Source organism: Rhinopithecus bieti, unplaced genomic scaffold (genome assembly GCF_001698545.2).
Source record: "Rhinopithecus bieti isolate Rb0 unplaced genomic scaffold, ASM169854v2 scaffold_2554, whole genome shotgun sequence".
Taxonomy (NCBI): Eukaryota; Metazoa; Chordata; class Mammalia; order Primates; family Cercopithecidae; genus Rhinopithecus; species Rhinopithecus bieti.
In genome coordinates this window covers 3,555,112-3,577,247 of record NW_016804196.1, presented here as the reverse complement: position 1 = coordinate 3,577,247, position 22,136 = coordinate 3,555,112, and the positions used below count along the sequence as shown (strand labels likewise).

General features: G+C 43.1%; 1 long non-coding RNA gene across 1 annotated transcript; it reads right to left on the bottom strand.

Moving 5' to 3' along the window:
* Positions 1–7,062: 7,062 nt before the first annotated feature.
* On the bottom strand, positions 7,063–21,036 carry LOC108526399 (uncharacterized). The gene is made up of 3 exons (XR_001884512.1): positions 21,015–21,036; positions 20,391–20,510; positions 7,063–7,329 (listed from the first exon to the last, which is right to left on the bottom strand). It is a non-coding gene; the product is annotated as an uncharacterized LOC108526399 (long non-coding RNA).
* Positions 21,037–22,136: the final 1,100 nt, after the last annotated feature.

Below are 22,136 nucleotides of genomic sequence, written 5' to 3'. Positions count from 1 at the left end.
TTATTTTTCTTTTATATGCAGTGTATACTTTGGCTGAACCATTTGAAAGTGAGTTTCAGACATCGTGACCCTTCACCCCGAAGCAGTTCAGCAAACATCCACCACAACCAACGTTCTCCCATTCAACCAACCATGACCACACCAAAAGAAATCAACATTAATTACATAATATCTAATGTAGGGTCCATGTTCCAATTTCCACAGACTCTTCAAAATGTCTTTTATAACTTAAAAATAATTTTATTATACGGTTGAGGTCATATATTACCTTTGGTTTCCATGTCTCTTTTAGGGTCTTTTAACATCAAATGATCCCCTTGTCTTTTTGGTTTGCCTCATTTTTCTGTTTTACATTACTCAGATTTTTTTTCAAGTCCACACCAGTTGTCTTGTATCATCTCCTATGTTCTAGATTTGTCTGATTGTTCCCTGATGACCAGATTCTGGTTAAACATTTTAAGCAAGAATGCTGGATAGACAGCAGGGCATCCTCATAGCATCATATTAGAAAGTGGGTGGCAAAGTTAGGCTGTCCAGATGCCGTGTTTGGCACTCAGCAGCCAATTTATTTTTTAAAAATTAAAATTAGCTGGGTACAGTTAATCGCTCCTATAGTCCTAGCTACTAGGGAGGGAAAGGCAGGAGGCTTGAGACCAGGAGTTTGAGGCCACATTGAGCTATAATTGCACCCCTGCACTCCAGCCTGAGTGACAGAGTGAGACCTCATCTCTAAAAAATAAAATAAGAAGAATAAATTAAAATAAAATTAACAAACCACACAGTGAACACATTTCTATTTCCTAATTTTCTAATAGCGTGATGTAAGCCCAGTGTATCTGTCATTACCATTTCCATGAGCAGCAACTTTTGTGATTTTTAATACAGCTCTAAACTGCGAGCCTTCTCTATCACTGTGAAGGGGATATTTAAAAAACTTCCTTTAAAACCAACCACCACCTTGCACACAGAAAAACCCAGTCTTCACAAGGTGGGAATTTACAAGCTGAATTCCAAACTGAGACAGATGGCTGAGGGCAGTGGGCCACGTGGTTGCCCCTGTAGCCTCCGTCCTGGTCTGGGAATGGTCACTGATGCAGGCACACATCACTCACGGGAGGGGTGTCCTCCAACCCACTGCAGCTCAAGTACAGCCAAGAGACCCAGAGCTGAGCTGCTGCTTATATTTTGGAAACTACATAAACACACATCAGAATTCACGGGCTGACAGCAAGTAATGCCCGTTGAGACACAGGCAACTCCAGCAGGAAGAGGGTGCGGGCTGGTACTGAGTTCTATTCATCTCAGGATCCCCAGCCCACAGCCAGGCCCCTGCCACTAAGCAGGGGCTAAGACAGGCAGGTTGTGCCTCTTTGATCACCACCACTTGCCCCTCATCCTCGTGATCTGATTTCTGGGTCTGGAAATGGCCCAGAAACGTGTGTCCTCCCAACATCTATGTCCCCAAGATCTTTCCTGTCTGCTGGAAATGCCAAAAACCTCAGTTTTGTCCTGTTAGTTCGAGAGCCCTGTTACAATACAGCTGTCCCCAGCCATTTGCCTTCATAAGCGAGGCCAGAGAATTGAAGCAGAGTGCTCGGGCCTCGAGCAGAGCCTCGGTGCATCCTGCAAAGCCACTAGGGCTGGTTTATGGGGCTTTGGCTGACTCCCTGGGCACATTGATGTACCCGTGCCAAATACCTGCTTATTAAGTGCCTACTGTATGCCAGGCACTTTGTAACCCTGGTGCCCCCAAATCCACCAGCAGGATTCCGCCTGCCTGTTACTGTGCTCCAGGCTCCACTGTCTTGGGAAAAGACTGCCCTGGTACCTTCGCCCACAGCATGAGTCGCCCCTACCACCCCCTCCCCAGGCATCCATTGCGGCTGGAGGGTGCCAGGTGGGGACCTTGGGCACTGGGCCCTATGGGCAGGAACCAGCAGGGCTGATCCCAGGCATGCCATCCTCATGGGCAACAACTCAGCACTAAGAAGCTTGCAGAGTCCCGGAGCTGCGCCAAGAAGGAGCACAGAGAATGAGGCCAGACTCGGGTCCCTGGCGGCTGAGGCAAGGTCTTGCAATAGGGTAGGGGGCAGAACTGGGGAACCTCCTGAGCTTTCCTGGGCTGAGGGAGGTTGAAGGTGGACCTCTGGGGGCGTGGGAGCCAGGAGGCTGGTGGGAAAGAAGGAAGGTGGCAGGTTAAGATGCTGTGGGGTGGGTGGGTACCTTGAGTTAATTTCCTAACCTTGGTCCCCTTTTGCGTGGATCCATTGGGCTCTTGGTTTTTTTTTTTTTTTTTTTGACAGGCTCTCATTCTGCCACCCAGGCTGGGGTGCAATGGCATGATATCAACTCACTGCAACTTCAAACTCCCAGGCTCTAGTGATTCTCGTGCCTCAGTCTTCCAAGTAGCTGGGATTATAGGCCCAAGCCACTGTGTCTGGCTAATTTTTAAGTTTTTTGTAGAGGTGGGTTTTTCCATGATGACCAGGCTGATCTTGAACCCCTGGGCTCAAGCAATCCTCCAGCCCGGGCCTCCCAAAGTGCTGGAATTACAGGTGTGAGCCACCAACCCTGGCCTGGGTTCCAGGTTCTAAGAGCCCTCACCCCAGCTCCCCACCCCCAGGACTTACCCATTTTAACCATGCCTTTGATGGTCTTAGGGCAGGATGGGAAGGGAAGGATGAGGATGGGAAGAGAGCAGCGTGCTAGGAAGGGAGGGACATCAGTGGAAGGAGAGGGGGAGGAGTAGGTGGCAATGTTCAGGATGTTTCCCTTTAAGAAGTCCATATATTTTCTCACAGTGTAATATAGATGCAGCGCCAGCCCTAGGTGTAACTTAAAATTTTCTAATAGCCATGTTTTAAAAAGGAAAAGAAACGGAGAAATTAATTTTAATAATCTATTTTTGTTAATCCAGTATATCAAAAAACATTTTAATGCATAATCAATATTAAAATCTAATGCAATGTTTTCCATTCCTTTTGTTGTACAAGTCTTAGAAATCTGGTGTGCACAGAGCTTCTTTATTGGGACTAATCACATTCCAAGTGGTTAATAACCACATATGGACAGAAGTTACCATATTGCACAATCTAGGTGGAGACAAAATGAACCTGTCAGGCTGGGGTTGGGTGGCTGGAATTTTCCTCTAACTACTAAGAAGGATGGGGGATAGGAAGGGGGAGGAAGGTTTTTATAAACGACTTTGAAGTGATTAGAATCCTTTTCTTGTTGAAATTTCATACTTAAAAAAACATTTTTCAGGAAGAGGAGCAATTTGTCTGAATAAATCTGAGTGTGTGTATCTTATGATTTGGAATTTAATCAGTGCTTTATTGTGGTCAACTGTATAAATGACCACCATATATTGTGGTCAACTATATTTTATAGATATATAGATGACCATATATTATAGTCAGCTATACAGATGGGCAGCCCTTTCCAGACTTCCAGCATCTCTTTCTAAATACAGTTCTGTCCAACTTGATAGATACTTCCATGCACACAGCATCTTATCCCCCCTCTTCATTTTGGGGGGTGGTACATGACTAACAAGAAAATGGACTGAACATTCAATCAATAACAATACTTACAAAAATATTCTCAAGTTGCATAAATAAAGCTGCTTTTAAGTGAACTATATTTTCAGCTTCTGGCAGCAGCAACTTTCACAAATGTTCTTTGGGGAAATACCCGCCATAAATATTCAATTTGAAAAGAGTTTTATGAACTCAAGACAGTACATGAATTCACAGAAGACTGATCTTATTTAAAATCTGTTTTCAGCTACCAATTCTGTGTTCAAAGTAATGAGCTCTCCTCCTAATCGAACCTGAGATTCACCTTTCAATTATGCATCAAATTGCAGAACCAAAGGACAGGCAGACAGATGTGAAATGAGCAGTCATGTAAGTAAGACATGCTTTGTTCCATCATTTGTGGGCACAATAACTCATGCTCTTTGCAAATCTTCCTGGCAGTGTCTGAGAACATATCAATCTCAAAGCATCTCAAGACTGTGCCTAGGGAGAGAGAGAAGAAAAAAGGGAGGGAGGGCTAGAGGGAGGGAGAGAGAGAAAGAAACAGAGAAGAGAGAGAGAGAGAAAGAGAGAGAGAAGGGAGAAACAAAGAGGAGAGAGAAAGAAAGAGAAGAGGGAGAAAGAAAGAGAGAAGAGAGAGTTCTTCTCTTACAGCAACTCCCCTTCCTTTTTTTGCATTACATGAGAAAATGGTCTTTCATGTGGCCGAATGAAGAAAAGCCTTGTGTTTATTTTCTTCATCTTTGACTCTGAGGGAAGCTGAGCTGAGTGGAGGTAAATAACTATAAAACTGAAATCGCCTTGCTTTGTGTTATCTTAGGAGTGGCTTGTTTTATAGAGGCTTCAGATTTATGGAGACAGATTACACTCCACTGTGTAAATCACTTTGTAAAAGTAAAACCATCATTCCTTCAGGCCTCTAGGGTACAATTTGATGCATTAAAACATAATTTACTATTAAGTGGGACCCTTGGGGTGACTTTTTCTTAGGGAATCGTCTTCTTGTTGGGAGACTGATTCATTACGCTACAAGAAGGAAGCCTCCCTCTTTCTTGTCTGCTCGTGCCTCACTGTGCTTATACATCCAAAAGCAGAAAGTTCAGGCTCCAGTTGAGAAGGTAGAAGGTCAGTTCTTGTGTGTCTGACACAGGGAAGGTATCATCGATTCTCAGGAATGACGAGGTGACACCACGTGGGGGACATGCACGTCTTAGCATGGGATCCAGCAGGACTGGCGCCCTTCAACCACCCCGGCTTCACTGGTGTTTGAGGAAAGGCCTTCACACCTTTCCTTAAACTGCCAGGACATGGCACTCAGGTCTGTCATGACGTTGTGAATATGAAACATAGTTTCTCTAAGACATTTAACTTGCATTTGTGTTTGATTTAGGGCATGGGGGTACTGTATTTTAAACATTCTCCTATTTTTGATTTGCAGAAATAATAATAACCTATCAGTTGCTCAATCCTCAACTGCTAAAATGAAATATAATTTGGAGAGATAACAGTTAAGTATTTCTAAAACTGTGCCCTGAAATTAAGAAGACCCATTTAAGAATTAGTAGCTTCAGGTTATTGAAAATGTAATTACTTACAGCCTTTGTAATTTTGTTCCTCTTTTGTGGATGAAGACGAGAGTTCCGCAAACAATACCATTCAGTGGAATTTAATATTCAAGAGAGGATTTGGGTGGTTCAAGATGAAATTAAATCACATGCTTGAGGAGGCTGCATTATGAGCGGCCTCCAAGCTACATTCTTGGATTTTCTAGTTTCTGGTTTCCTTCTAAGCATGGTGCTCCTCCTCCTCTCCATTGGCAGCCAGTGGTTTCATTGCCACTCTGATGACCAGCTCCCTAATAGCTCCATAATCCTTCTTCCACACCTACGCTTTTCTATTTCATTATTAAGTGAACAGGATTTAGACAACTTTTCTCCTATGCCTCTTTTTCTCTTCTCACGGCTCTACTGGTTTACTTTGGAATTTAATTTCTTCTTTACTAGCAGTTTCTCATTATGTGATTCAAAGAATAAGGGGCAATAAAAGAGGACCCCTCAGTATCGCACACGCCTATTCTGCGTGAGAGCAGTGCTCATGTTCTTGTTTAATAGGCCTGGGAAATGCTTCCTAAAGCAACAGTGGGGTGGAGAGTTGGTAGGAACTGTTAATTGTCTTGTGTTGCTTTAAAAAATTGGGCTTGATTACAGTGGAGACATTTCATAGGAGAAAAAGCTCCAGTATAGGATGGCAAAACCATGTGTAAATCAACTCTGAGTTGTAAATTTGCCAAAATATTCTTTTGCCTAGTAATACCTGGATACCCTGTCCCACCCCAACCCCTTTGTCCTTCAAAAATGAGAATATGCTGGATAGACTATTTATAGACTGCTTTCTAACAACTTAATGCATATTATGATTTTTTCGGTATAATTAAATGCTTTATAATACTTTTTATGATTACATAGTATTTCATCTTATGACAGTTCATCATTTATTTAACCATGGCAGTGTTTCCAGTTTTTTCCTATTTTTTTCAACAAAACCATGATGTATGTCCTTATGTCTATCTCTGTTCCCATGCTTCCTGGCCTTCTAATTTCTTTGTCCATATTGTGGGTTGAAGCCCTTCACTGGGCAGGGGTGTTGCTTGAATGAACCGACAGCATGGTTTATCTCACCAACAAACAACTTAGGCTTAGGAATGATCCCAGGAATCCCTAAGCATCAAAGTCACTTATTTTACAGATGCAGTCAAGGCCTAGAGAAGCCAAGAAATTTAAGAAAATTTTCCTAGTGAATGAGTTCAAAGCATAAACTGAAACCCAGGATTCCTGGATCTCCATTCCGTGTTCTTTCCATCATACTACGTCACTTCCCAAAGTGCCTGAAAAATAAAACTTTCAGAGCCATGCAAAAGCAAAACAGCCATCTATCTGTCATCTATCTATGTGTCTAGATAAACACATATATACATATAACTCTAACTTAGAGCAAAATGTAATTTATAATCACGTTGTTAGTTACTTAAAAAAAAAAAAAAACCGCACTACAATATTATGCAGATTTCCCTATAATAAGATACCATGAAATAATCCTAGGCTTATTATTCATGTCCCTGAAAAGTTTCCAGATGAGACAGAGACAGGAAAGCACCTGTCAGTCCCCAAAACCCCACGTCTCCAAGTGCTGAGTGCACGCACACAGCCGTCCGGTGTTAAGTGCTATGGAGACACCTGAAGCCCAGGCACTCACCTGCCTTTCCTCCCACCTCCCATTAATTCTTGGAAGACACTAAAACAAAAGTTGTCCAAAACCAGTAAAACAATCAAAGGGCCAAATCTGGATGGCTTTTCCCAAGTGTCGACCAGTGTCTTGACCATCAGTGCCCCAGGCTCACGGGCTGTAACAACCACAGAAATACGCTTTGAAACCTAACGTGACAACTTCGTATAATTGAAAAGCTGCCAGTGTTGAGGAGGTACAGATATTTAAAAGGTGCCAGCCACCCTCAGAAGGTCTTCATAATCAAGATACCTCAGTGTGTAAAGAGCAAGCTCCTCATGCCTGTAGTTCTTTGTGGGAATCTGTAGCCTCTTCCACTTAGTCATGAAACAGCCACAGTTCTGTGCTGGAGGATTTTCCAGATAATCCCAGAAGGGGGCTCACATTTCCATTTGGCTCAGTGCAAGTGGCATAACCAGCACCAACAGGACTCCAGCAGGATGAACACGCCTGATGACATCACTTTGTTGGTGTCAGCAGAGACTTGAGCTCAAATTGAGTGGTGTTGCTGCATCAGGAAAATAAACCAGTACTTACCGACTCGGAGTAGACAGATCTGTGAAAGTCTGAATTGCTTTTAGATCTTTGCAAACAGTTATTGCAAGCCTGGTATTTTTCAGATACCTAATAATATAGTAGTATTTTACATAATTGCCTTCCCTAACATTCGTAGAAAACTATAAATAGTCCTCTTAATGTGCACAGAAGTACTTATATTCCAGATGTTCCCATGGTGAAGGGACTTGAGCTATAATTTCCACCTATTTCAGAAGCACTGAGACACCAAAACTTGACAAGCTCATTCTTTCCCCTCCTACATATTCCCAGCCCCCATCCTCCAAGCCAGTGCTCAAGATAAGGCCGTCTCCCTTCCCGGTGGGGCGCAAGCGCATCTTCAGTGGTTCCTGGCCTTTCTATTCCCTCTGAAACAAACTTCAGGAAAAACCCGCCTTCGAAAAATGCTCTAGCCTTTGCTCCAGGGGAGGTGTATTTTGTGTGTCATATGTTGCTTGTTTCTGTTTTTTTTATTTTTTAATTTTTATTTTTGGAGATGAGTCTTGCTCTGCCACCCAGGCTGGAGTGCAGCGGTACAATCTTGGCTCACTGCAACCTCTGCTCCCTGGGTTCAAGCTATTCACCTGCTTCAGCCTCCCGAGTAGCTGGGATTACAAGTGCATATCACCATGCCCAGCTAATTTTTGTGTTTTAGTAGAGACGGGGGGGGGGGGGTTTCATCATGTTGATCAGGGGGGTTTTGAACTCCCGACCTCAAGTAATCCACCTGCCTCAGCCTCCCAAAGTGCTGGGATTACAGGCGTGAGCCACCATGTCCGGACCCTTGTTTCTGTTTTTAAAGGCTACTGGAGGTGGAGTGAGTGAAGGCTTCCTGCTGTTACTTGATTGAGGTTTCCCTTTCTTGACTACTGTGTTTTCACACCTGCTTATAAAACCACTGATGTGTGAATCTAGCAAAAAGTTTTCTCCACAATGTGAATTAGAATCCTGACTAATAATTATTTTGAATTTTTTTAGGCTAGATTAAAATTTGCACTACTATTCCAGAAAATTCACTGTCTACTAGAATCAGAATCATATTTTAGGCTGGCTGCAGCAGCTCACACCAGTAATCCCAGCACTTTAAGACGTTGAAGTGGGAGGATTGCTTGAGCCTAGGAGTTCAAGACCAGCCTGGGCAATATGACAAGACCTCATCTCTACAAAAAATAAAAATAAAAAAATTAGCCAGGGTAGCAGCACATGCCTGCAGTCCCGGCTACTTGGGAAGCTGAGGTGGGAGGATCACATGAGCCCAGGGGGTCGAGGCTGCAGTGAGCTATGATTGCACCACTGCACTCCAGTCTGGGCAACAGAGTAAGACCCTGTCTCAAAAAGAAAAACAGAATATTTTAATCATGTTGGTCCTAACTTGCATTCTAAGTTTCATATTTAAAGGCACCATGCTCCTGACTCTTCCAAACACCGAACATGCGGTTGGAGAGGGTGCAGGTCTGGGGTGGGCGTGGAGGGCAGGGTCTGGAAGCCTCTGGTCCTCATGCATAAACTCTATAGAATAGAAAGGAATGTAGCTTTGCTAACCTTCTGGGTGGTGGTAGGAACTCTTTCAGGTACATCAGTATCAGGCAAGATTCCCAGGGAAGCAAGGGATCTGGGAGTATATTTTTGTTAATCCAACTCTTTGTACCTCTCCTTAAAAGTCTCTGGGCCTCCACAGGGGTAGGCACTCCAGAGTTGGGTTAATGCAAACAGATTTCCAGATCTGCAACTTCCTTGAGAATTTTGTCTGATACTGACCTGCTGAGAATGGACCAGGTCCCCTTTGCCAACCTCCCATTCACAACTGCTCTTCTCCCTCCTCACAAAAGAAAAGTGCCCCTCTGGTGAGGGCCCCAGAACATAAAGACTAGAGTGTCAAGCCAAGGGCAATCTGACATATCGGTGTTTAATCAAAACACCATAAACTCGCAGTCACACATATTTCTGTTAAAGGAAAACACAGCTTCAGAGATGGAGGTTTTTAATCCAAGTTAGATGCTCAGACTATTTTAAAAGATTTCTCCTCTTTTATCTCCTAACTATTGACAGAGAACTTGCCACCAGAGAGAAAGCAAGCAAGGAGAGAAACTCACATGCAGTGGTGGCAAGTCTGTATGCTTTATCCCACAGCACTCTTTGAAGTGAGATACTGTCTCAGCGACACATCTTAACACATTCACTTGAGTTGAGGAATGAGGGCGGATTGTTTCTAACAGAAAGTCTCAGTAATTTTGCTGATTGGTTAGACAATGAGGATTGACTTTATCAATTTGTTCATACGATAACAGACATTTTCCGTAAATTAAATGAACTAAATAAGCAGCTCCAATGTCTCAAATAAAATAGATGTAAAGCCCTTGATAAGGTAAAAGCATTTTATCAAAAATAGTCTGTTGGCAAAGGCATACTGAAATTAACAGTATTTAGATTTTCCTAACCCTTTCTGGTAACAGTGGGTGAAATAAAATGCCTAAATGTGAGAATAAATAGATATAATTAATCATCATTTTGGTTATATTTTCCCAAAGTTGGAAAACTAAACGCCTCCAATAATTGAATAACGAATCTTTTGAATCTTTTGTAAATCAGATGGTTTCCTTTTGGGGGGGAGGGTTTTGGCTTTTATTATAATTAAAGGAGAAGCTAATTGAGTTCTCACCTGAAAGATTACTAAAATAATTTTGATGATTGATTTTTTTTTTTTTTTGAGATGGAGTCTCACTCTGTTGCCCAGGCTGGAGTGCAGTGGTGCAATCTCGGCTCACTGCAAGCTCCGCCTCCCGGGTTCCCGCCATTCTCCTGCCTCTGCCTCCCAAGTAGCTGGGACTACAGGCGCCCGCCACCACGCCCGGCTAATTTTTTGTATTTTAGTAGAGACGGGGTTTCACCATGTTAGCCAGGATGGTCTCGATCTCCTGACCTCGTGATCCGCCCACCTCAGCCTCCCAAAGTGCTGGGATTACAGGTGTGAGCCACCGCGCCTGGCTGATGATGGATTTTAAAACTTTTGATGATGGATTATTAGGTGATTTTGGACTACCCCTTGGAAGGAGTTCAAAGAGTTGGATGTCACTGCTGTAACAAAGTGCCTTCCATTTATTTATGGGAATGAAATTTTTTAGCGCTTACATGTGTAAAAATGAAAATTAGGAATAGAATTGAAGCTGAACCTTGTCTTACTCCAGCAATAAGTAATATTCACCTATGGAGAGACATTTTCAACAGCATTTTACTTTTATATGTAATAATTATATGTCAACATTTGAAATATATTTATGTTGTTTTGATCAATTGTAAATTAATAATAACTACAGCAATAAATCAGTCCAGATAAAAATTAATGCCTAGTACCCTATGGCTACTGAAAGTTTAAAAAGCTTAAAATTCCAATTTATGGGCATATTTCTGTGGCAAAGAATCAGGACTGAGTGATTGATTAATGCCTTGAAGCATAAAGATATTACAATGGGATAAAATTTCGTGGGAGAAGTACAATGGAAATGTGGGTTCAAGAAGAGAAAGAAATGATAAAAAGTTCTGAAAGTTAAGCAACAGAGGCCCTTATCCTTTTTAAGTCAATGATGGTGGTTTTCAACTCTCATGGTATTTAGATTCCCTTATTTATATGTAAAAGAGTTCTCCAACAGTTTTTTAAATCCAATTTTTACAACATACTGTAAAGTATGTCTTTTGTGACTATATTAATATATGATGAAAAAATTAAAAGTCAGTCAAAACATGTGTGCAAGGGATATCTAGTTTTGTTTCAGTTATTATATAAGCTACAGGAGAAGAGTCTGAAGTCCATTCTTCAGGAAGCTTGGGTTTCTTGATATAAGACAGAATGGTTTTTCCTCCTCCTTCCCCTGTGCTTCTGTGAACAGGTAACCGGCCTCCAATGCCTGGTGTGGCTAAATGTTCCCTTTCCGGTCACCTGAGTGTTTTTAAGCTTCAGCAACATATGAACACGTTTAAATTTATTTTTTATTTTTGGATACAGGGTCTGTTGCCCAGGCTGGAGTGCTGTGGTGCGATCATGACTCATGGTAGCTTTGAACTCCTCAGCTCAAGCAATCCTCCTGCCTCAGCCTCCTGAGTAGGACTACAGATGCATGCCACCACACCTGGCTAATTTTTAAAACTTTTTTAGAGATGGAGTCTTACTATGTTGCCCAGGCTGCTCTCAAACTCCTGGGCTCAAGCAATTCTCCCACCTTGGCCTCCAAGAGTCTGGAACTCCAGATGTGAGCCACCATGCCTGGCCTGGACCCTCTTTCAGGGGAAAATATATTGTGGACCCCTATTATTGCCTTAAACTTTTTTCTATAGTAATGCTACTTACAAATACAAAACTCCATATTTAATCCTTTATACTCATAGCTCTTATGCATTGATTTATAACAAATTTACAAGTCAAAAACAAATCACAGGCTGGGCACGGTGACTCAAGCCTGTAATCCCAACACTTTGGGAGGCTGACATGAGCCGATCACCTGAGGTCAGGAGTTCAAGACCAGCCTGGCCAACATAGTGAAACCCTCTCTGTATTAAAAATACAAAAATTAGCAGGGCATGGTGGTGGGCGCCTGTAATCCCAGCTACTCAAGAGGCTAAGGCAGGAGAATCTCTCGAACCTGGGAGGCAGAGGTTGCAGTGAGCCGAGATCACACCAACTATACTCTAGCCTGGGCGATAGAGCGAGACTTTGTCTCAAGAAACAAACAAAACAAATCACAAAGCCAACAAAATTAAAATGTTATCTTGCAGGACTGTTGATCTTGTTTGCTGAAGCTAAATTGCTGCTCTCTATGAAATAGCACTCATTGCTGTGGCACCAGTTTTGTTGTTTTGTTTAATTTTGACATCCCTATATTCTTGGGGGGCATCTAATGGCTCAATGATTTCCTTGCCTCTTCTCTGTCCAACTAGTATGAAATCTTTGTGTTCAATTGGCACAAGGTGGTATCACAGTTTCATCTGGCAAGATCTCTTCTTTTCACACCCCACTATTCTGGCAGTAGCTCAGGACAATTATATGTTCCTTGGTGACAAAAAGATTGTAAATACAAATGTAGGCACCTCACTCCTGGGCAGGGATTTAGTTTTAGAGTTTTCATCAAATGACGCTGAATTCACTTCTATTAAGATCTTTAAAAAAATTAGCATCAAAAAGTATGTATTATACAGAACTCGTGGCCCCCATCACATCCTCAGACACTTGGAGTCCTATAGATGCCAGTGTGGGACACACACTGCAAATCTCAGCTATTACCCACAACCTGAATGGGTGCACTGCTTACCAGTTTAGACAAATCCGAGAAGACATGGAGGAAAGAGAGGTCATGAAATGGATTTTTCCATCTAATCCACTCTAAGCAGCCCAGAGGCAAAGCATCTCTGAATTGCCCAGGGTGTCTGGCAGAGTGCCTGGCGTTTGTGGTAAGTACTTTATAGTTTGTTTGTTAAAGTGATTTGTTTGTTTGTTTGTTTGTTTTTTTTTTTTGAGACGGAGTCTGGCTCTGTCGCCCGGGCTGGAGTGCAGTGGCCGGATCTCAGCTCACTGCAAGCTCCGCCTCCTGGGTTCACGCCATTCTCCTGCCTCAGCCTCCCAAGTAGCTGGGACTACAGGCGCCCGCCTCGTCGCCCGGCTAGTTTTTTGTATTCTTTAGTAGAGACGGGGTTTCACCGTATTAGCCAGGATGGTCTCGATCTCCTGACCTTGTGATCCGCCCGTCTCGGCCTCCCAAAGTGCTGGAATTACAGGCTTGAGCCACCGCGCCCGGCCTTGTTTGTTTGTTTTTGAGATGGAATCTCACTCTTGTTGCCAGGCTGGAGTGCAATGGCACAATCTTGGCTCACTGCAGCCTCCACATCCTGGGTTCAAGTAATTCTCTTGCTTCAGCCTCCCAAGTGGCTGGGATTACAGGCATCCACCACCATGGTGGGTTAATTTTTTTTTTTTTTGAGACGGAGTTTTGTTTTTGTTGCCCAGGCTGGAGTACAATGGTGCAATCTCGGCTCACCACAACCTCCGCCTTCTGGGTTCAAGCGATTCTCCTGCCTCAGCCTCCCGAGTAGCTGGGATTACAGGCATGCGCCACTACACCTAGCTAATTTTGTATTTTTAGTAGAAACAGAGTTTCTCCAGCTTGGTCAGGCTGGTCTTGAACTCCCAACCTCAGGCGATCTGCCTGCCTCAGCCTCCCAAAATGCTGGGATTACAGGCATGAGCCACTGCCCCTGGCCAATTTTTGTACTTTTAGTAGAGATGGGGGTTTCACCTTGTTGGCCAGGCTGGTCTTGAATTCCTGACCTCAGGTGATCCTCCTGCCTTGGCCTCCCAAAGTGCTGGGAGTACAGGCTGTTAAAGTGATCTGAATAGAAGATCCAAGTTATTAAGTCACCCAGGATGGGCCTCTGATGATTGGCTTTGTTTCTAAATATCCCAAAAATAAATTTACCTGGGTTTATTGTTATGTATAATCCTAAGCTCCTCCTATATATTTATATATAATAACATATTATATATTTCATATGTATTTCATATATATTGTATAGTATATTTAATATAGATACATTAAAATTATATTATATATGTATTAATTACAGTGAAGTAAAAATGTATACTATACATCAGTTATAAATAATATGTGTTATATAATATATAAAATTATAACTCATAGATCATATGACATATATTATAGAGGCTGGGATGGGGTAAGGCTCTGGTAGACTCATCTCAAAGCCTCTCTGGTTTGGCAAGTACACTTCCATTGTGTGTCTCCGTGGAGCATATTTGAAGGGAGCAATTGGAGGCTGGGGCCACTATTGCTAAGCCCTGGTGGGAACCTAAATCACTGGATGTGTTGTTATTCCAAGTGCTGTCCGAATTTGCCATGGAGAAAGGCGTTCTCAGCATTGACTCCCCAGCCTTTCTCCAACCTTACCCCAAGCTTTTGAGTAATACATATTTTCCTTTTCTGCAGACGATTTTCTCTTAAAAACATACGATGCCATCTAATCTCAACTGAGAGGCTAAATGTAACCCACACTTTTAAAAATAAAGTCATGTCTTTCCTATAATTTTTTTAGCACTTAGTATATTTTGAGACTGTAACATTCTGGCACGAGACATTATCACCTTCTGGGTTGAGATGGAGTCTCACTCTTGTTGCCAGGCTGGAGTACAATGGTGCGATCGGCTCACTGCAGCCTCCACATCCCAGGTTCAAGTAATTCTCTTGCGTCAGCCTCCCAAGTGGCTGGGGTTACAGGTGTCCACCACCACGCTGGGTTAATTTTTGTATTTTTTTTTTTTTTTTTGAGACGGAGTTCTGCATTATCAAATTCTAAGTCATGTCGCTAAGTCAGCAACAAGCTTTCTTCTGTGCCTGATAGATTAATAACTCAACACATAGGCTTTAAAACTACATTACCTTGGTTTAAATCTCACTCTTGCAACTTACTTGTTCTCTGACTTGGGAAGGTCACTTAACACTTCTGAGCCTCAGTTTTCTCATTTTAAAAATGGTTGTTGGAAGGACTGGGTGAACTAATACTGATCAGGTTTTTAATCACAATGCCTGGCATCACAAAGAGCTCAATAAATAATAGCTGTTTTTCTGTCATTGCCTCCTAAAATATATCAATTCACATATGACTTTGGGAATTAAGTTCCTCAAATGAGATTTCCAAAGACTTTATTAGATGTAATTCATTTTCTATAACTTAATTTCCTCCTAGGTCCTTCCAGAATGCAGCATAGTACCATCAACACACACCTATATACAGTATCCTGAAACCAGAACAGCAGTTCTACTGCACTGCTGCTCACTCATAAAGCAGTCACATTGTTGGTATCTGCTCTGCACTCAAGAAAGAAAGGATCAACACTTCACTAGAAATAAGACAGAAGGCTGTTGGCCTCAGGAGCTAGCTTGTTATAATTTGCTCATTTGAGTCTTAGGACTTTCTGATATGCAAAACTTCGAATTCTTTAATACTTGACTAGTTCTTTTCTCACTTTTAAGTTACACAATTTCACTTTTAAATTATAAAACTTACAAAAAATTCTGAATTGAAATCTCTGAACCCAAAGCAGACAAATTGGTTTGAGTTGTCTTATAAGAAGGTATGCCAAACTCAGTAGTGTGGATCCCAGTCTCAACACTGCTGCAGCCTGGCTGTGTGATCTTGGGTAACCCACTGCCCCTCTCTGGGCCTCAGTCTCGTCTTCTACCAAATGAGAGGATGGACTCCATGAGCGCCATGATTCTAAGCTCCCACTATTCTAAAAGAAATAGGCAAAATTGACTTATAATTCCAAGGATAAAGTAATTAAAATGTTTATAGAGCTCTATAGTTTTCAAAGCACTGTCTCAAATGATTCCTATAACAATGCTTGGCTGGGCGCGGTAGCTCAAGCCTGTTACGTCCAGCACTTGGGAGGTCCGAGAAACGGGCCGAATGCACTTCACAGGTCAGTGAGATCGAGACCACTCTGTTTAATAACGGTGACCCCGTCAACTACTAAAAAAAATAGCAAAAAAACTGCCGGGCAGTGGCCGGCGCTGTAGTTCCGCGCTACTCGGAGCTGAGGCAGGAGAATGGCGTGAACCCGCGGGAGGGGAAAGCTTGCAGTGAGCTTGAGATCCGGCCCTGCCTCCAGCCTGGGCGACAGAGCGAAGAAGCTCTGTCTCAAAAAAAAAAAAAAAAAAATCTTAGTCGGCATTTGGATAAGACTTTTGCCATACTTTGAAATAAAGATAATGAAGTTTCTCGTCGAGCTAAGAAAAGAGATCAGGATCTTTCTTTGTTGGGATACTGGATTTCTAATTTTTCGCCTAAATTTATGGGCTTTGAATTAACGCAGGGGGAAATTTTTCTTATAGCCTTCAATCCAGAAAATTCTCTTTATTCTCATGGCTTGCTGCCTGTTCACATGGATTTCTACAGGTGACATCATTCAATCATTCATTGACTAATCTTTTTTTTTTTTTTTTTTTTTGAGAGCGGAGTCTGGCGTCTGTCGCACCAGGCTGGTGCAGTAGCGCGGAAATCTCAGCTCACTGCAAGCGCTGCCGCCTCCCAGGTTGCACTGCCATTCTCGGTTGCCTTCGACTCGCCAAGTTACTGGAACTACAGGCGGGCGCCTGCCTCGTCGGCCGACTTAGTCTTTTTTTTTGTATTTGTTTAAGCTAGACAGACGGGGTTTCACGTATTTAGCCAGGATGGTCTCGATGCTCCTGACCTTGTGATGCCGCCACGTCTCGGCCTCCACCAAGTGCTGGGTGCTGGGATTACAGGCTTGAGCCACCGCGCCCAGCCTAATTGACTAATTTCATCAGCATTTCCTGGCTATGTCAGTAGAGCATTGTTCAAAGTGCTATGTGGAGATTCAAGAGGAAGGACACATAAGCACAAGTTGTTCCCAGAAGGGGGAAATGGCAAGAGAAATAGATAAACTATCCAGGTCTCTTTATGCACTGATGTAGTCCCTGCACTTCCACAAGTGTCTGGTGTACTGTAGAAGAGTGAATGAATGAATGAAACCACAAGTGGGTTGAAGTATGGGGTCACACAATTGTGACCAACCCTCCCATTCACCACATAGGAGTCAGAACTTCTGTCTTTCCACTCCCATTTCTGTAGCATGTACCACATTGGGGTTGTTTGCCTTTAGTTTGAAATTTTTCATCAAAGTCATACATGCATGGAGTTAAAAATCAAATAGTGCCCAAAGGCTGGAAATAAATCACAGTGATTCTTTCCCCTCCTTGCCCCTCCCACACTCCAGTTCTCATACCTCGAGGCAACCACTTTGAACCCTTTCAGCTGCAGCTCTGGAAATTACCTGCACAGCACAGCACTATGTAATACGCTTCAATGCTAAAGTTCTTGATCTAGCCATTTCAGATGGCATCTATCATCTGTAATGATGGATCACTATTTTAAATTAAATCATATTCTTATGACTATCTATGACTTACTTTGTTTCAAATACCCTGTCAGCTCTGCCATCTACCTGCCTCTTTTCTCACCCTAGCAGTGAACAGCCTCAGATATCTAGGGAGCCCCCCATTTTTTCCAGAACCCCCTCTCCTTAAACCCTCATCCTCCTGCTCCAGGTTGGCCTGCTGCTCCTCCATCCTCCTCCCCGTGTTCCTGGTTCACCACCAGTCTTGCCTGCTCCCAGGGCTTCATCTTACCAGGTTTGCTCCTTGATCATCCACTTCTGATGACAGAAGGAAAGGAAGATAGAGACCTGAGTCTAGTGTGCCTGAAAATCTATTTTGCCCTCACATGTGATTAGCACAGAGCCAAATTCTAGATTCCCCTGTTTTGTCCAGATTTAGAAGACATTGCTCCCTCATCTTCTGGAGTCTGTGTCAAGAAGTCTGATGCCATGCTCTGCTTTTTTCCCTCCTTGGAAAGCTTTTGGGGACATTTATTTATCTCCATTGTTCACAGCAATGTGCCTTGATGTGGGTCTTTTCCCTCTGCTGTGTTGATACTCAATCAGCTCTTTCAGTCTAGAGATTTATGTCTCAGTGTTAGAAAGTGCCCAGTGATCATTTTTTCTGACCATTTTCTCTGTTCTTTTATTCTGAAACCCCTATGAATCAGACTTTCAGAAATCTCCCATGTCTCTAACTTTTTCTTTCATATTTTCTATCTTTTTATCATTTATATTAATTTACTCTGCTTTGTCTACCAATACCTACAGTGAATTTTTAAAAATCTGGTGTTGTATTTGTTTTAAATTTCAAGGGTACATTCTTCATCTCTGATTGTTACAATTTTTTAGCATTTTATCCTTGTTTTAGAACTGCAATGCTTTCCTGCTTCTAAGGATAGCATTTGGGGTTGTATTTTTCAAATGTTTTTTCTTCCCGGCATGAGTTCCATTTTGCAGTTGTTTACTTGGGGCCTCCTTCTGTTGAGGGTTCTCTTGGTGTGTTTGGAAAACCTCAGTTGTCTGGCATTGAAGACCATCAAAGACTAAACGGAAGCTCTGTGTGCAAGGTGGAATCTGTTAATGGTTCCTTGAGGGTCTCCTAAATGATGTTTTCTCTAGAGCTATCCAGGGAATCCAGCAAGGAGAAATCTTCCCATCTCCTGAAAGTGGAGAGTAGAGAAGGTATGGGTTACTTGTGACCTGCCCTCAGGCTAAGAGACCATTCCATTGGCAAACATTGGGTATTCTCTCCCTCTTTTCAGCCTCATCCCCATCTCCATTTTTTGAATGGCTTTAAGCTAAGCTCCTCCAATTCAGTTCCTTCAGAAAATAGACTCAAGCCTCCTGCCAGGAAGCAGTGGCTGGCAGCTAGCACCCTGTCTGAGACAGCAGAAGAGGGTTCAAGATTCTCTGACTCCCCATGCAAGCCCCTGCTTTCAACTGGGTATCCCAGCCCCTCTGACATTCCTGGTACCCCCATACTCTGACCTCCTGGGGTTTGCCAGGACCTTCTTACTATAGAAACCATTCTCTAAGTGTACTTCGGGTTATGTCTTTCTCAGTTCTGCCAAGTCAATGACAGCTGTCCATCTAATTTCTGTCCTGAAAAATTTCATTGAACTCTCTTCTCTACTGATGTCTTCTTCTATATTCTTTGTCCTTAGGGATTTATTCCTTTTTACTTCCTTACTATTATTTTAACAGAAGTGTCACAAGGGAGAGGCAATGCATATATATTTCACATAACATCTTTGGGCTTTTGATTTGCTGACATAAACACTTGTTCTTATTTATGAATGACATCCCCTCCTTTCTCTTCGGGAAAGTCCCTTCCTGGTTGCTCTCTGGTTTCTATTTTGGGAGGCATGATTTCCCCTCCGCTATTGGCTTTGTTGGTTTTTTCTTTTGTTCTGCTGTTGGATTTTCCCACCTGTTGTATGGTAAGTTTTGTTTGCACACTCTGCTTGCATGGGCCTTTCCTTGCCCTTCTCCATTTACTCTTCTGTATCTGTAAGTTTCTGAGTGCTCCCATGCAGCCTTCTAGGAGGACAGGTCAGATCTGGGATTCATGCCCACAATAGCTCAGCGCAGTCTTCTCTGGGGTGCATCAGGGCTCCAGTAGATACATGTTCATGTCTAGAACCTCCTTCCACCCCAGCAAACTGCTTGTTTCTTACTGCAACCTTGCAGTGGGGGAGGGGAGCTTCTCTAGCCTTTTTCACAGGCAGAGAATGCTCACAGGTTGGGGTTTCCAGAAGGCAGGGCACCTGGCATTGACTCACTGTCCAAGGAGGTGGTCCAGCCCCCTTCCTCCATAGGGTTGGCTTCTCACACCATTGCTGGCTCCCAGGCTGCTCACCCACAGCTTCAGCCCCTGCTCACCACCGGGGTCTCCACTCCTGGTCCACAGAGATGTGCATCTAGTTTTTGTTTTGTTGTGTTTTTACTGTGACTGTTATGGGCTGAATTGATGCGTTGGATGTCCCTTAAAATGATATGTTGAAGTCGTAACTCCCAGGACAACTTCAGAATGTGACCTATTTGGAAAGAGAGTCTACAGAGGTAATCAAATTAAAATGAGGTCAGTGGGGTGATGAAGTCATGGGTATGGACCCTAAGATTTGACTGGTGTCCTTGCCGAAAGGGGAATTATGGAAACAGAGATGCCCAGAGAGAAGACAATGTAAGGAGACCGGGATGGTGCATCCACAAGTCAAGGAGTGCTGAAGATTCCAGCGAACCACCAGACACCAGGGGAGAGCTCGGAACAGGCCTTCCTCACAGCCCCCAGAAGGAACCAACCCTGCCGACACCTTGATCTTGGATTTCCAGCCTTGAGAACTGTGAGACAATACATTTGTATTGTTTAAGCTGCCCTATTTGTGGTCTCTTGTCCTGACATCCCCAGGAAGCTAAGTTAGTGACTGTATTTTAATCCTTCAAATACATACTCTATCATTTCCATGTATAAACATGTTAAATATATATTTAGCATTAGAAGGGGGAGGTTTCGCATGTATTCCTCTACCACCCTGACCAGAAATCTATCATATTACCTGGTTTCCTTATCTGCTCACCATGAGGCACTCTGAGTCGAGGTTTTAAATCCCCTCTGTGACCACAATGCCTGGTCTCTTGAAAGTGTTCAAGAAATGCTTTGTGAGTTGGTAAATAGGCTGAGAAGGTAAGGGACCAATCAATTTGATGTATGGTTATTCAGGGAACACTTCTCAAAAGAAGTAAAAATAGGCCAGCCACAGTGGCTCATGCCTGTAATCCCAGCACTTTGGAAAGCCGAGGTAGGCAGATCACTTGAGGTCAGGAGTTCAAGACCAGCCTGGCCAACATAGTAAAACCCCGTCTCTACTAAAAATATAAAAATTAGCCAGGTGTGGTGGGGCATGCCTATAGTCCCAGCTACTTGGGAGGCTGAGGCACGAGAATCACTTGAACCATGGGAATCGCTTGAACCCAGTAGGTGGAGGTTGCAGTGAGCCGAGATCACCCCACTGCCCTCCAGCCTGGGTGGCAGAGTGAGACTCCATAAACAAAACAAAACAAAACAAAACAAAACAACAACAACAAAAGAGGTAAAATACTGAACAATTGACTTTCACATGTTCCTAATTTTGTTGTCTAATTGAACGCACTAGAGAACAATCTCATACCCCCAGGCCTACCGTATACATAAGAGTATCCAATCTGTCCCAGAATGGATCTTCCAAGAATGAGGTTTACATCATAATCCAGACCCTTGGGATGACATCACACTTTCTGGTTCTTTCCTGAACTCTCATTTATTCAATCAAGAATTAGCAAAACCTTTGAACTGGTAGCTCTTGAGCCAATAGTCACAGATATCTGTTGAGTGCAAACTAAGTGTTAGGAATTGTTCTGGCCAGGTGATGTAAGTGTGAGCAAGACAGACAGCTTCTGTCCTCTCATGAACCCTGGAAAGAGTCACAGATGATTATGTGCAACAGCTTTCAGTGACTAGATTGTTTCACACAAAATCCACACCTCTAGGAAAGAACAGGTTTACTCCCTAGGCATGATTGAGTAGAGCAATTTGTCGAAAATACGATTTTTTTCACTTGTGCTCCAAGACCCCTGGCACTTGTAAGAGTAGAGCCATCTCTGCGTGGCTGTGTTGGGCAGCCGTGTGGAGCTGCGGAGTTTGAGAGACCTGGGTTTGAATGAAGAGGCTGACCCAATTCCTGGCGCCTCAGCTCTCTTATTGAACCTGTCTGGATCTCACGGCTCACCTGTGAAAGGGTGGGAGCAATCCTACCTCACAGAGAGCCAGGAGAGTCTGACGAGGGAATGTGCTCGCATGACTGTTTCTTAACCAGATATGTAAAAGTCCCCAATATTCAATATGAGATTAGATTTCCTTGGAAAAGCTTATAGAGAGGTGCTAGGGTTTTGAAAACACAGGTTGAAGAAATGACTTGTCTATTTCTCTGTTTTGATGGCGGTTTCCCACCTACCCTGGGATATAGATATTATTGGTGATATAGATATTGTCCAGCCCTTCATAACTGTGTCTCTGCTGGGATTCCATGACCAGAAAGGAGAGTACCAGAAAACTGTGCTCTCAATAGGTGAGTGCTCTGTGGTCCCAGCCCCGGGTCTCACACTCAGATTTCACAGTGCATTTGATTCATGGTGCACACCAGCAAGAACGCTGGCACTTTGGACTTGGTAAATGGCTTACTTGTTTTTGGGTTGAATTTTGTGTTGAGGCACAGCTAATTAGAACCCATCTGAAGATGGCATAAATAACTGGGTACTTCCACAGG